General features: G+C 45.2%; 1 protein-coding gene across 1 annotated transcript in view; it reads left to right on the top strand.

Moving 5' to 3' along the window:
- Positions 1-15917, top strand: part of LOC144752824 (uncharacterized) — a 142414-nt gene that overhangs the window by 11480 nt on the left and 115017 nt on the right. The gene's annotated exons all lie outside the window — the stretch shown is intronic.

Raw genomic sequence — 15917 nt, 5'->3', positions numbered from 1 at the left:
GCGAGGCCCAGAGGTCCCTGCGAAACACCAACATCGCGCACCTGGCGCTTCTTCCCGCCCCTCCTCCCTGCTAATCTGGCCATTTAAATCAACTCGCGGCCCCCGCTCTCCGGGCGCCGCTTGTAGTCGTTTTCTGTGCTTGCTCTGCCTTTGGGGTCTTAAAGCTGCCAAATCGGACATTGGACCTGTGCTGATTGAGAGCCTTCATCTGAGGTCGGGGCAGTGGATTCCACGGACATTTCTTCTGTGTGGTGACGGGCGGGACTGCGAGGCCCAGAGGTCCCTGCGAAACACCAACATCGCGCACCTGGCGCTTCTTCCCGTCCCTCCTCCCTCACTAGTTACTTGAGGAACGCCCACCGCGCAACCGCGGGACGCGCGCGGGCGTGTGCCGGGCTAAGACCGGGCAAAGAGCGGGCCGTTTGAGGCCGTTCGAGACCGGTAGAGACTGGACTGGGCTACTCCTCTTGGCCTCAACTTTGTCATTATATTTTTTACTTGTTTGAGGCGCTTGCAGAACATAAGGTCATGTCCACGCGTGAGTATAGAAGTAGGGCTGCCAAAGGGAAGTTGCAAAATGGGACACTTGATGATTTTATTACCAGGACTAATACCGCCATAGATATGGAGATTAATAAAATGCAGCATAGGGTCTCCACCGAACTTGATGCAGCCAGAAGGTTATCCCAGGAGCTGGCTATGGCCAAAAAATCCTCTTTAGGCCATTTTGCTTTTGCTAAAACACCTGACCGTTCAACGGGCCCAGCTCCTATTCTGACGCAGGCAGTTGTCCATCACCCAGCAGCCTCATCTCTCCCAGCTCCAGCATTGATGGTGGGGTCTCCCCGTTCATCCCCCCCCATCCTTAGTCCATCATTGGGTGGGTTGGCTAGAGTTGAGGGGGCCCCTCCGGAGATGGTACCCATTGTCAAGTGTAAGGTAGTGAGCGGGAGCATTTCCCCTACCCCCCAAAAGGGCGCCATCCACAAACGAAAGCGTAACAACACATCTGCCTATTCTAGAAAAAAGGCTAAGGTTACAAAGGCCCAGTTATTTATGGGGACAAAGCTTAATGATAAGGGGGAGGGTTGCTTCCCTCCCCAGTGACCCTCCCATGCATCCCCTCATGTATCCCACGCATCCCTTTCTATGGGAAATAATTGCCCCTCTGTATTAGAATCTAGTTTAGAAAAATCGGTGGGGGAATATGATAACCTTGTAATAGAAAGTGAGAATGATGGGGTACCACTTTGTACGATAGAAGGGAAGGATGTGGAATTTTTAACAATTGTTTGGGAAACATTAAAAAAACTCTTAACCCCCTTGGTAGTTAGACTGTCACGAATAGAAAATCAGCTGCTTGAGACAGAAAAAAGCATTCTAACTTTAGCAACCCTGAGCATACCCGAAAATAAACCGACTAGCCTACTAGTCGCTACTCATACTCCATCAGTACCTGCTGTCATTCCATCTGCAGCTCCTGTGATTAAACCCATTCCGAAACCTCGGCATAAGGTCACTGCAAGCACTTCCGTTAATATAGTAGCGGAGGGTGCAAATCAGTTGCCAGCTCATCCTGCACCAGCCTCGAAAGCCACAGCAGTCCCGAGGGCCAAAGATCATAATACTTGTCACTCCACTCCACAGAGAGGAAAACTTAATAAAAATCATTATAGGGGCTATGTTGATCTCCCCCCAGATGTAAGACCTTATGTAGTTGTGTTAATGGGGGTCCCGGAAATTCCATGTCAACAGCAGGAAGATTTTGGGTCATTAAAAAACAAGGTAACTCATTGGCTTAATGTAAATAGGCCGCTACCCAATCACCTGAGAAGTAAAATTCTTATGGTGCGACGGGTCCCTTGGATAGGTACCTCGCACAAATCTATCACAGGTGATTGCGTTATTGTTTCCTTTGAAGACCCCAATACTGCACACCACATTCTCTCATGGAATTATGGAGGATATTCGCCCATAACACCTAGACCCCTAACTTATTTTTATCCCCCGCGCTTATGTTCTAATACCGGGGGAAACTGGAACTGGATCCCGGTGAGAAACGGTGTACAGGGTGGGTCATCCAATCACTGGCAAGATAAACATGGCAGGTGGAATGGGGCACCCACTTATAATAGATTTGGGTGCCTTGAGGATGTGGATTGACTTCCCCATAGGGCTTCTGACACACCGTCCTCAGCTGACTCATACTGTCCTTTGTCTTGCCGTTCATCCTGCTCTGTTTCTCCACCATCGAAATGTTTCCCTGGAAACTGTAAATTATTTATAAGTGAGATTATGCACACGGAGGGGGATGTTGTTGAATATCGTGCTGGTGGTACATTTCCTGAGCCAACAAATGATAAAATTACCCACCTAGATCCAGCTGGTCAAAACACTAAGGGTAATTCCCTTCTTAAAGAGCCGTATGTATTATGCACGCTGCCAACAGAGGGATTGCCCTGCACTAAGTCACCTTTACTTGAACTAGCCACTCGAGGTGAGAGATCTGCAACTAGCAGTAACACTGCGCGGCCGTCATTACCTATAGGGAGGGAGCTTCCTAGGCGACTTGCGGAAGCCTCGGGGAGGGAACAGCTAGTTTTGACCCTGGCTAATGCCCTAATATTGCTTTAGTCCCCTCTACCGTTGATTGTGCGTTGGGTGCTGAGGGAGTTGGTGGCGTAGGCCCAAAGTTGCTTAGCAGTAACATAGCTGGCCTTGCACAGAACACTAATTCATCTTCTCTTGGTCAAGACTGGGTAACCCCAACAGAACCTGGGGGGGATAATCTAGGGGAACCCAGGCTGTGCCTAATTTCGTGGAATATTGCGGGTCTTGCGGGTAGACTGGAGGACGAAGCCTGGCTGGATTATGTGGGTGGCCAGGATATTCTGTGCCTACAGGAGACATGGAGCCGAACGGCTCGGGACATTGAGGGCTTTCAATCTTTCAATGTCCTGGCGGTTCCGTCACCAGCTGGGAGGGCCAGGGGTGGGATAATGACAGCACTATCTATTAAATTGCAGAATTTGACAACTTCCAAGATAGTAGACACTCCCTGGTACCAGTTGCTCTTGATGGAAAACTTGTTCCCTGAGCCTTTGTTGTTGATTAATTGGTACCATAATGTTTTTGATGGGAATGATGTATCGACAATTCAGAGTTTGGAGGAAGCAATATGTGAGGCACGTAGCGAACGACCTCTACTGTTTGTTATTTGGGTTGGTGATTTTAATTGTTCTTTGTGTAGATTTGGTGGTTCAAATGTGTGTGGTTTGGAGGATCAAAACGCACAGCCTTTGATGCATTTTAAACACACGCCCCAGGGGGACGCCTTAAACAATATTATTGTTCTAAATGACTTATGTATGGTGGAACCCTGGGCTGACCCAATTTTATCACCAATACCAACCTTTCAGGGAACAAGAGGTGTGATGAGCACTATCGATTTTGTATTTGTGTCTAGCAGTTTTCTCCAATATGTAAATAGGCTTGAGGTAGTAGCAAACGCTGCAAGTGACCATAATCCTTTAATGCTGTCTTTGTGCATCCCTGTAAGTGGAAAACTGCCGGTTTGGGAGCCCCCCATAAAATATAACAAGAATCGGGGCGTTACCTTGAAGTGGGGCAAAATAGATGCGATTAGTTTAGAGGCAGAGATCTTTAACACCTGTAAAATCGAAATTGAATCCTGTCTACTCCCAGTATCTGATCCTGAAAAGGTTATTGAGAGTTTTGAAAAACTATGTGGGCATGTGGCTGAGCACCTTAAAAAACCAGCGGGGAAAGAAAGTCTAAAGGGTTTTAGATGGTTCGATTCCGTGTGCTCCGCCTTACATAGATCTCTAAGAGTGGCCCTACAACAAAAACCAAGGAACAGAGAATTGATAAGAACAAGTAGAAAGGCCTATAAGGAGGCTATTGCAAAGAGGAAGCAGGATTTAAAAAACTGTGCCTGGGAAGACCTAGAGAAGGCCTCTGAGTTAAAGGATAGCAGGCTCTTCTGGGAGGTATTAAACCGCCCCTTATTTAAGAGTGATGCCAAGGAAACCATAGTGATGCAGGTCACTAGTGAATCATGGGAATCCCATTTTGGAATTTTTTTTAATCCAAAGGCCCTACTAACTGTGGAAATACTGGATAATACAGGGGATCTGGTAATTCCCTCCACAGCTTTGGCCCTTAGATGTTCGCTCACATTGGAAGAGGTCGAGGAAGCTTTAAGGAAAGGCATATCATTAAAAGCCCCAGGCCCTGATGCTGTCCCTTTGGACTTTTTTTAAACACAACATTGAGGTATGGGCACCTTTGTTGCTGAATGTGTTTAGGGCTGTTGTTGTTGGTCGTATCCCTATGTCCTGGAAGGAGGCAGTGGTGGTGCCGATTTTTAAGAAGGGCGATAGATGTGATCCCCGATACTATCGCCCTATATCTCTAATAGATGCATCATGCAAAATATTGGGAAGGGTCGTTTTGGCCAGACTAGAGACATGGGCAGATTCAGGTGGCCTAATTGTGGACTCCCAGTATGGTTTCAGGAGAGGAAAGGGCACGGTTGAGCAGTGTCTGAATTTGGCATTGATCATTGGCAAGTACATGAAGGCAAGGAAGTCTGTAATGCACCTTGCCTTCATGGACTTGTCAAGCGCCTTTGACACTGTTTGCAGAGGTAAGTTATGGCAGATGATGGATGACATGGGTTTTGAGGAACCCCTGGTTACACTACTCCGCAGACTGCACGCAGCCACAACGGTGTCCATAAGGTTCGGACCTGGGGGTGAAATGACAAAATCCATTCCATCAACCGAGGGGGTGCGCCAAGGATGCATTTTGGTACCTTTTTTGGTTTTAGTATACACAAATGGATTAGAAAAGTATTTGTTGGACCACTGTTGTGATTTTCCAAAGGTAAATGGCAAGAGCATTCCTATGCTCTCTTATGCAGATGATACTGTATTAATGACCCTTACAGGTAATAGTATGCAGGTGTGTTTAGATGCTTTTAATACCTTCATGCTGGACCTTGACCTGAAGGTTAATTTTACTAAATCCTTTGTAATGGGCTGTGGCCCAAAAGGGTCAAAAACCAGGAAATTTGTAGTGAATAACCTTACTATTGAAAAGGTGGACAATTTTAATTACCATGGAAATCTGTTTAATAACAAACTAAGTTGGGCCCCATTAATGAAGGCCCGAGCTCAGAGCGCCAGTCGGTCCATAGAGGGCCTTTTTCGTTTTTGTAGTAAGTTGGGTCAGAAGCCCGTTGCGCACCTCAAAACCCTCTATATATCAAAATGTTTATCTGTGGCCACTTATGGGGCAGGGGTATGGGGGACCGAAAACCCCGCTGTAACACAGGTGATGGAAAATAAATTCCTAAAGCGGGTTTTATCGATCCCATCCGGCTCGTCAAATAGCTTTTGCCACAGTGAAATGGGAATGACTAATGTGACTGATATTATTCGTCTGTCGCCCCTATTACTGTGGGGTAAAATATGGTTATCTAAAGAGCTGCAGCTCTCCAAAGAAATTTTTCAGGACTGTATGACCCTAGATAATGCAAAGCAGATCCCTTGGTTGTCATATGTCAGCAATATGTTGCACAAGATAGGTCTGGGCCATCTTTATGATAACCCTGAAAAAATTCAGGGGAACATGAAAGCCAAAATAAAAGCAAGTTATTGGAGATCTTTAAACACACCATGTTTGGGAGAAGCAACAGTTCATGTCAACCTCCAGCACCAGTTCTATCTAACTTTTATAACTAATGCTCAATGGCGGTTTTATCTCACAAGGTTTAGGCTAGATATCCTTCATTTTCTGTTTGCCTTTCCTAAACAAGGGGGTTGGTGTGAGAGGCTGCCCCCTTGCCCTTGCAATAACAGAGTTAACCAAAGTACTATACATGTTGTCCTCTTCTGTTCTTTATATCAGGAGCCAAGGATTAGATTCATTAAGCCCATCCTGAAGGGGCAGCAACCATGTACCTATAAAGAAGGTTACGACTATCTGTTATCGCTATCTTCTGTTGAAGTTTGTTTTGCTATGTTAAACTTCATAAGAGTATCATTTCAGATAAGGAAACGCTATGGATAAATTAGCCATAGACCTGTATTCTGCCATGGGAATTTGTTTATATGCTGTATGATGGCCTCCCAATTTATAATTATCATTGTGTGTAAGACTACCTGCTAATATATTGGGGGACAAATGTGGGTCCCACTATCAATTGTTTTCTTATATCCTGACAAATGGTTATTTAAAAACAAGTTTTTAATTCCTTATTTTGCATAATTACAGTGGTTCATTTTAATTGTGTATCATGCTTTTTTAACTTTGTACTTTTATGATTCATTGTATGAATTGAATAAAGATTTTGAACCTTTGACTGGGGAGGAGAGGCAACATTTTGCGAAGTGCGCGCATCAAAGGGAAACATGTAGATGATAGTCTGTTTATCTGACGTGAAAGAGACAAGTGCTCATTGATATGGAACCCGAGATTACAGACCGAAGAAGAGGAAGAGGGATTGGAATCACCTGGCAGCAGACAATAGTCAGCTGAGAGTGTGGTAGAGGACCTGCTGATGGAGCAGCACAGGATTTTAGTCTTCTTTCCGTTGAATTTTATGGTGTTCCAACCTAACCCGAGGTGATATCATGCATGTAATCGTAAAGGGCTTCATATGGAAAAGGAGTAGATTCACCAACTGATATGATGAACAGAGTGTCATCAGAGCAATTCATTAAGTTTACTTCATGAGCCCTACTCAATTGAGCCAGAGATCTTAGATAGATATTAAACATCATTGGACTTAAAGGAAATCCTTGATGAACGTCTTGGCCAGCGGCTTTAAACTTGGAATGAAAAGGAGGGAGATGAACTGCTTGAAATCTGTTTTCCAAATAAGATTTACACCATGTTAGACCTATGCCTCTCATAGTGACCTCTGTAAATCTGGTAATCAAGATGTTATGGGTCACCATAACGAAGGCAGCATCCAGATCAAGTAATACAAGGGTTAACAAGGGGCTATGTCTACGGCCATCAAGGACCAGGACAGGGGCAGATTTGGTAGCATGTGCAAGGGAGAACCCTGATTGGCCAGCGTCCAGCAAATTACAAACAGGAGTCATATGGTGAAAACCGGATTCACATAACAACGCCTCCTGATGATATGCCTATATTCTTGAGGAGAAACTGGCTCTGTCTACTTGTAATTTGGGGTCTCTATCCTCAGTGACCAAGACAGCAGGAATAGCATGCATTATACTGTAGCATTTATTCAGCACTTCATACCATGTTGTGAGATGTAGAAGCACATTTTCAGACAGTTTTCATGTTGAGTAGTGATGAATTTGTTGTGATTATGTATGGGAAGCCCACTTTGGTGATGTGCAGTTCTGACTAGAGAAGTTCTCTTATCTTTCCTTAGTGAGCAGTATCTGTGAGAGGATGAGTTGTGAGAGATGGGCACCAACAATCTAATTTTCGTTAGTTGACTGTTCTAATTAACTTTTATATTTCCTGTTTTCTATTATGGTTGAGGCAGGGGAGAAACATGTATCTGACCTGGAAGGTCTGTCTAATAGACAACCCAGTTGGATGGAGGGGGAGGAGAGCTAAAACATATAAACAACTGCACAGCACCAGCCTATCTAGAGGGACAGTGGGCGGTATATACGTCTGGACCAAAAAAGGGTTGTCCTCAGAGAAGTCCCAGTAATACATATGCCAACATGTGCAAGGCAGAGATTATGTCAAAATGAGTAAAATGCTGTCAAATGAGAAATAATGGACTTTGATAACATGAAAAGTAGCCACCTTTCTAAAGGAAGAGATGCACCCAACTACTGTGCAAATATACTTCATGTGCGGAGAAAGGAGCGGAACAGTAATCAGTTTTGATAACCCGAGCAGGAACTACACAATCGTTACAGGCCCAGATTTTGCCTACACCTGCAAGGTCAAGAGGCCTTATTTAAGTTCAAAAAGCTTTATAACATAGAAGATTGTTTTAAAACTGATATCAACAATAATGAGTTTCAAACCGTAAACAAATTTAACTGAAAATAAGTACATTCTTAAATGACACTAAAATAATATGCATTCCTAACATTGTTTACTCAAAATCTAAAGTAGTTTTCCATAATGGATATCAGCATAAAATAAAGTTACTATAGGTTGTTCAAAATTTTCTGAGACCACATTTTTGAGGAGGGGTTCATGCCCTAAGCCACTTTCGTGCTCTTTAAAGGCTCCCAATTGCAGATAATCACCACTCTGGTGAGCCCTAGTTGGGCCATGCCTCAGACCCTAGCCAGGCTAGCACCCTGCACAACCGAGAGTGAGACAAAGTGCTTGATAGGTTGCTGCCACAACAGCACAGGAACATATTGGCCCAACCCATGTTAACGTTCTCTCTTCACCCTAACAGGTGAGCACAATACTTTTTCTTATATCCAAGAGACCCTTGTTCTTCCTAGGTTCACGTGAAGGGGCATTATCCTGCCTTTGTAAAATTCCTCCGAGACTTTCACTTTCAATATTAGAGGGAGAGTGGAGGTAACATTTCAAGGTAATAAGAGACAATGTGGTGAAAGGGGATTGGCCCTGCTTCTATTGTTTCAGCTATGGCAGCAACATGGAGACCAGCCTGCTCCGGCTTTATAAAATGCTATCAAGGTAAGCAAATGCACAAAACATGCTCTCTTGGCGCTTTATTTTGAGCTAAAGAAGTGTGAAAAGGAGATGGGGATGAGGAGAAGGAGAACGAGCTGGGGAGATGAATACAGTGAAGCTTGGGATGAGGAAATACGGGGACAAATAAGCAGAAAAACAAGCATTGGCAAAACCAACAGGTCTTGCCTTGGAGGCTTACAGTTACTGGCCTTCCAAATGTCTTTTCTTCATGCCCTACAGCATTAAAACAGATGTTGTACAGCATTAAGGAAAGATATAAAAAAGAAATTATAAACAAGATGATGCATGCATCTATAAAATGACGCACCCCAGCAGTCACATCATCTAACTTTTTTGTGTGTTTTTAATGGGGCCGGGTAGCCGGTCTGGGAGTATGGGGGTTCAGCAATGCAGAGGTGGATCACGCGGAGGGTGGGAGAAGCATATGGATGAAGGAGAGCAACAAGGAGGAGAGCCAGAGGGAGAACAAGCATGTTCATTAAAGAGAACGACATGGAGGGGTGGGACAGGAGTACGCCGACCGACCGACATGGGGGGCACAGAAAAACACAGGCGAGAGAGGGCAACATGAGCATGGATGGCAACATGAGCGCAAGTGGAGGTCAGAAGCACAGGGGTGAGAGAGCAACATGGAGCACGGGAGCACGGCGAGAGAAACACTTGAAGGAGACAGCTCGAAAACACATGAACTTTCATGGAATGTGTCAGCAAAAAGAAAAAAGTATCCATCAAAACATGAGCAAACACAAGTAAGCAGTGGGCTGGGTCTCAGCCCATGATAAGCTAACAAAATGTCTCAAAAACAACAGCGCATGCACTGTCTCAGGCGAGACCTAAAAGTGGAAAGGTCACACCAAGCAGAAAAAACCAATACACACAGAGAAAAAAACATTGTGTTATGCTATGTGTATTTGTGAAACTCACTATCACCTTGTACGTGTAACTGGTGGATTGTATAATTGAAAAGTCAGGTCTGCTTCTTGCAGAATTTAAAAAGAGAAGCGGAGGCTCTGGTGTAGAATGGGATGTTGTTTCACGCTTTATGAGCGATATAAGAGAACAACGATCATCCTGATCTGGTACGTGTATGATTGGGATGTGTGAGAGTAGGATTCCTGTGGAGCAGAGGTGTCTGGGTGGTTGGTGGAACGAGATACGACTGTTCATGTAGATGTGGCACGAGTTTTGTAGAGCCTTGAACAGACACATTTTGTTTTACAGCTTTAGCAAGAGAGTGATCTAGGATGAGAAGAAGTCCATTCTAACATTTCAAAATAGCCTCTAGGACACAATAATAACTAAACACGTGCTTTCTCAGTGTGTCAACAGAAGCTAAAAAGCTCCCATTCTAAACGTCAGAATGGAAGTACAGAGCTGGGAGAGGAGCAGGTTTGGGGCTGAAGAGGGGCCTGGGGAGAGATGAAATGGCAAAGAACCAGCAGAAAAGAAGGGGTAAAGCGTTTACCGAATGGAGGAAAACAAATCACACTGGGACAGACAAATCAAGCTGTAGCTCCTAAAATGGCGCCTAGCACTGTTAGGCTTCATATATTTTATCGTGAGAAATCAACATAGAATACAACACATTTGTTAGATCTGGTATCCTTGGTGTGATTTTCCCTGACTTTTTGGGCTCTACCTCCCGTGTTTTTGATGCTGTGCTGGATTTCGTTTTTGCTGGCTTAGATGCTTTGGGTACTTTGCCACTGCTGATCAGTGTCAAAGTGCAAGTGCTCCCTGTGTACATTGATATTGTGATTGGTTCTCCCTGATTGGCATATTTGTTTTACCATTAGGTCCCTGGTAAAGTGCACTAAGTGTGCCTGGGCAGGTAAATCAAATGCTACGAGTGGGCTTGCAGCACTGATTGTGCCACCCACGAGTAGCCCTGAAAAGATGTCTCAGGCCTGCCACCGCAGTGCCTGCGTGCAGTTTGTTAACTGCCTTGTTGACCGTGGCAGTGCACCCACTTGACAGGCCTTATCCTTCCCTTTTTCTCATACATAGAACACCCCTTTGTTAGGCCCATGGTGCCCCCCTGGGCAGGGGTATGTGAAAGGTAGGACATGTACTGGTGTGTGTAACATGTCCTGATAGTGAAATACTGCCAGTTTCGTTTTTTCACTATTGGAAGGCTAACTTGCCCACAGGGCAGAATGGGGAATGCTTTGTGGCATTTTACAAGCATATCTTCCAATAGGGATAAGATAGAAAAATGGAGTTTGGTACCCCTAAACTCAAAATTAAATAACACATATTTTTTTAAACCGTTTATTTATGATTTTGTTATATCGCACAGCAGTACATTTCTGTAACCAAAAAAGCAGGTCACACATATTCACCAATAAACACTCTTTGAAATTGTCTCTGGCACGAAACGATACAGATATCTATCAGGCATGGTATATACAATTGACAAATGACTTGTACTGGTGCGTTACATTGTCAGCATGTTAATAGCAGCGGGCGCATAGTCCTGCCCGTAGACAATATCAGACCAGCATCCATGTCCCATCCTCTCTAGAAGCAACAGAACTAAGTAGGTGATTTCGGGATATCTAGGGTGAAACCAGATGTCGCATACCTTTCATGTACTATGTGTGGGAGTGGCTTCCGCACCATCCGAGTCCCGAAGTAGAAGATAGCTCTGAAGAGGCCCCCATATCTCCTTAGGTCTAGAGGCTCTTGGGAGCAGTACCGCATATGTGGATGCTTGTTTGTGGCAGTATAGTAAATCTGCCAACCAGTCTTTAAACTTCGGGGCTCGCCCCCTACCCCATCTGCAGGCCACCCTGCGTTTAGCTAGCAATAGTGATATGGCAAGAAATTTCCGGTATGTTTTGGGTATTTGCGCTGTGTAGCCCAGGAGAGCCACCATAGGGTCTCTCTCTAGTGTGTTACCTGTCATTTTCTCAAGCGCCTCATACACTTGCTACCAAAAATCCTGCACTGTCGGACACTCCCACGCCAAATGCAGAAATCCCGCCCCCTCCCTACCACATCTGTCACATCCATCATGATCTGTCAGTTTGAAGCGGTATTTTTTTACAGGTGTATTATATAAGCGTTGCAAGAATTTATAATGTATCACCCGCCATCTGCAACTAGCAGAGATTTGCGATGTTTGAGGACAACAGTAGTCCCATTGCTCCTCAGTCATCTCCTGTTCCAACTCCTCATTCCAATGTATGTGGGCCGAGCTAATTGTTCTTTCTTGTTGTGTGCGTATACATTTGTATAGGCCTGACACTAGGTGATTACCATCTGTGGACCCCAGCATAGTAAAGGCGGTTTTTACATTTTAGAAAGTGGCTATTTTCTTGTCAACCTTCCTGTGTGCCTCTGCCTGTTTGTGTATTGACCGCCTGGCTTTGGAGTGACAGGGGCTGGGGTGGCTCCAGGAGTCTGAGTGAATCAGCACTAGGCTGAATAGGCCTGATCTGCATTTGGAGTGGTGGGATGAGTAGCACCTGTACCTGAATAGGGCTGTGCCTGCCTTCCACAATGCTGGCTCTGCCCCCCTGTGGTGTGTCTGGAGCCAAGGTTCACACTGACAATGGATGTTGTTATGCACTTGCAGAGTGCCCCCAGAACTCGTTTGAACTGGGCTCAGAGCCCCTTGCACAAAGACATTTTGGTGCATAAGTATAAGACTTAAAACCCCTGAACTTTAGATCATTCCTGGAATTCAAGAGGAACCTTTGCGCTAAGGAGAAGAGCTGGAGAGACTGAGGAGAAGTACTGTCCTTGCTGTGTGTCAAGGGTTGGCCTGCAGTTGCTGTTTCTGCCAAGGAATGCTATGTGCTGTGTCCCCTGCTTGAAGGAGATCTCCAAGGGCCTGAAGTCAGCTAGCCTCCTGTTCAGAAGCCTCAGAGTCACAAAGACTTCACCCCAAGCGCCCCTAAACTCTGATGTTGTGAGTTCTGACCTGCCTTGAGGTGCATGTGCCAGTTCTCGGCCTTTGGAGGTTGTTGCTGCTGTTTGGGAGCTGGAAGAAAGAAACTCAGAGAACTACAGGAATCGATGCATCGCTCTTCTTGCAGCTGTTTTTATGACGCATCTTCACGACGCAAGAAGAATTTCCACGCATTGTGGGCTGCTGCGAAAGCCATCGCGGCAAGAATCGACGCAACGAGGGATCGCGGCTGAAGAGGACCGATGCAGTGCCGTGCAACGCAGATGCATTGATCGCCAACGCATCCCAAAGATCCACGCATCATACCTGTGCGACACACTTCCACGATGCATCACCTGCAGACAAGCACGTAGAACCGACACATCACTCCCACTACTGACCGGAATCGACGTAACCCTTGCTCTGCGTGCAGTGGAACTGGTGCATCGCCTCCTCAAGGTCTCAGGAGTGTTGCATGTCTTTGTTTTCCGATGCTGCGGCTGTTTGGCTTGGTGAACTTTGACACAACTACAGGTACTTTGGTGAAAAGTCACGCACCCATAGTTTTCTATGGTACAAGTTCTTGAAACCTTTTGAAAATCATATTTTTAACTGTGTATGTTGGATTTTTGTCATTTTGGTCTGGTTTAGTTTAGATAAGGATACTTTATTTTTCTAAACTGATGTGGTGTCCTTTTGTGGTGTTTTCACTGTGTTACTGTGAGTGTTGGTACAAATACTTTACACATTGCCTTTGGGATAAGCCTGTCTGCTCGTGCCAAGCTACCGAGGGGGTGAGCAGTGTATCCCCTTACCCTGACTAGAAACAAGGGTCCCTATTTGGACAAAGGTACCTACCTCTGCCAACTAGAGACCCCCTTTTCTAACATTACTAGGCAACATTTTTTTGCATTATCCCTAAACACTGAAAAACCATTTTGTATTATACAGTTTTGGTCACACTCTCACCCCACCTACCTTGTATAAACCCAGAAGGGAGTGGGGAAAGGAGGAAAAAGGGACATAGAATTAAAACTCTATTCATGGATCAAAGCTCGGTGTCTGTTAAAAACAATGGTCCACAATTCATTAACTAAAGAAAACAACTTGCCCAAGCTAAAACAAGAGCCTTACATCATGCACCATGAAACAGGGATATAAGAATTAGTAAGGACAGATTCCAACATCACTACCCAGTATTATCTATACTGTCCTTGTAATGTGCCTTCAAGTAGGCATCTGCACCTTTAATCCATGTAAACACATGCGGTCTGCCATTTTACATGACCTTGTGCTTTCCGGGATGCCATAAGGAAGTCTCTATTCTCAGTTAAATGAGTTATTTGTAATATTTAAACAGCTCCTCTTAGGCTGTATGGCCTGGAGATAGTCAGGAAATCCCAGGATGAAAATCCCAGAGGTGACCGCTCTATTAGGGCAGAGTAGTATCACCCCCCTGCCAGCTCTGCAAAAGGTGAAAAATAAAATGGTAATAAAATTAATTTATTACCATTCTATTTTTCCTTTTCGCCAGCCCGAGCCGTGTTTAGGGGCGAGGCCACTGCTGTCTGGCAGCAGGGCAATGATACTCACTCCACAAGTTCACAGTACGCATGTCACTATGGCCGGCTGTCTTGCGACAGACAGCCTAACATGTGCAGCATAAACCTCTCCACCCAGCTAAGACAGATAGGTGGAGAGCAGACACAGGCTTCCAGTGCCAGCAGGTTCGGGCTCTCTGTGCCTCTGGATTTAAGCTAGCCTGGCTAATGAGGGGTGATGCCCCGAAACCGGTCCCAGGATGCTTTATTTCTGATCCAAGAAGGACCTGGCTTGGCAGTTCGGTCTGGACTGTTCCCAAGAGGCACAGGGTAAAGCCTGATTTGCATATGGCTGGGTCTAAACTGGGGTGGTATGGTGAGCAAAAGAACAATGGACTTAACCCAGATCTATTGACTAGGGTGAATGTTTGATTTGCTCTGCATTCCGCCCATCATCTGTATGTCTTTTGCTTTCTCACCCTAAGTGCGCCGGGTATGCCCAGGCATGGTCCCGGGCTCACTGTGCCACTGGATTCAAGCTAGCATGGATGATATGGGGTGATGCCCCGAAACCGGTCCCAGGATGCTTGTTTCCGGTCCAGGGAGTACTTGGCTTCGCAGTTCGGTCTAGACTGTTCCCATGAGGCATAGGGTCAAGCCTGATTTGGATATGGTGGTGTCTAAACTGGGGTGGCATGGTGAGCAAAAGAACGGTTGATTTAACCCAGATTTATTGACTGGGGGTGAATGTTTGATTTGCTTTGCATTCATCGAGGTAGCCTGCTCCAGCCAATCCTGGCCCTGCTCTCATGCTGACAACGTTATCAGCAGCATGAGAGCAGCATTAGGATTGGCGCAGAGAGCTGCTGCAGGCCAGCACTGAGGGAATGAAGCAGGACGACCTGAGGCGAGCCAGAGCATGCAGTGGGTGAGTGCATTTTATTTTATTATTCTCAACCCACTGCTGAAGACTTGCACTACCTCAGCCTCAATGCCAGAGTTCGCAATCATGATTCGTTATAAACTCAGTTTATAATGAGCCATGACTGACAGCTTTGGCGTTGACCAGGCACTGCTGGTTGGTGGTTGCCCCACCAAATATTTAGGTTGCAACCTGCCCCTTTAAAATCCATTGCAGAGCTGTGTCCTACTTTTATTAACTATTGGCAATACAAATTCTCTCTCACTGGAGCTGACCAATTTAGCTATGACTGTACCTTCTGGCACGAATGAACCCATTGGATCATGGGGGGCAATGGGTAGAAGCACACGGAGATGGGTGGAAGCATTCAGGCAACAATGAGCAACAAGGTGAGTGAAGTACACAAGGAATTTAGCTCAAAAACATATGCACTCTCATACAGCTTGAAAAGCAAACAGTGGAAGTAGAGATGCCAGTCAATCAAAAGAGATGTCAAAGAGGCAATGATCCTTGGGACTGAAAAATAGAAGACTTACAGGTAAATGAGAGAGAGACAGAAAAGCCAACCAATGGAAAGCAATGGCCAGGCTCTGAGCCCCTATTTGTTTTTGGTAAGCCACAATGGGCCCGATGTATGAAGCTCAAATGGGTTCGCAAACGCCGAAATTCGGCGTTTGCAAACTCATTTGAGCAATATGGTATGTATGTAGCAAATTTCAGTGCAAAATAAGGAATCGCAAATTTGTGATATCTTATTTTGCGATTGCATGTAAGGAATCGCTAAATTTGTGATTCCTTAAATGCAATGTATGATGCAAAAAAATTGCTAATTGTCCCTAAGGAATCGCAAATTATC

Source organism: Lissotriton helveticus, chromosome 5_1, assembly GCF_964261635.1.
Source record: "Lissotriton helveticus chromosome 5_1, aLisHel1.1, whole genome shotgun sequence".
In the NCBI taxonomy this organism is placed as follows: Eukaryota; Metazoa; Chordata; class Amphibia; order Caudata; family Salamandridae; genus Lissotriton; species Lissotriton helveticus.
Note: the sequence above shows the minus strand (reverse complement) of the source record. Positions and strands in the feature narration are given on the sequence as shown.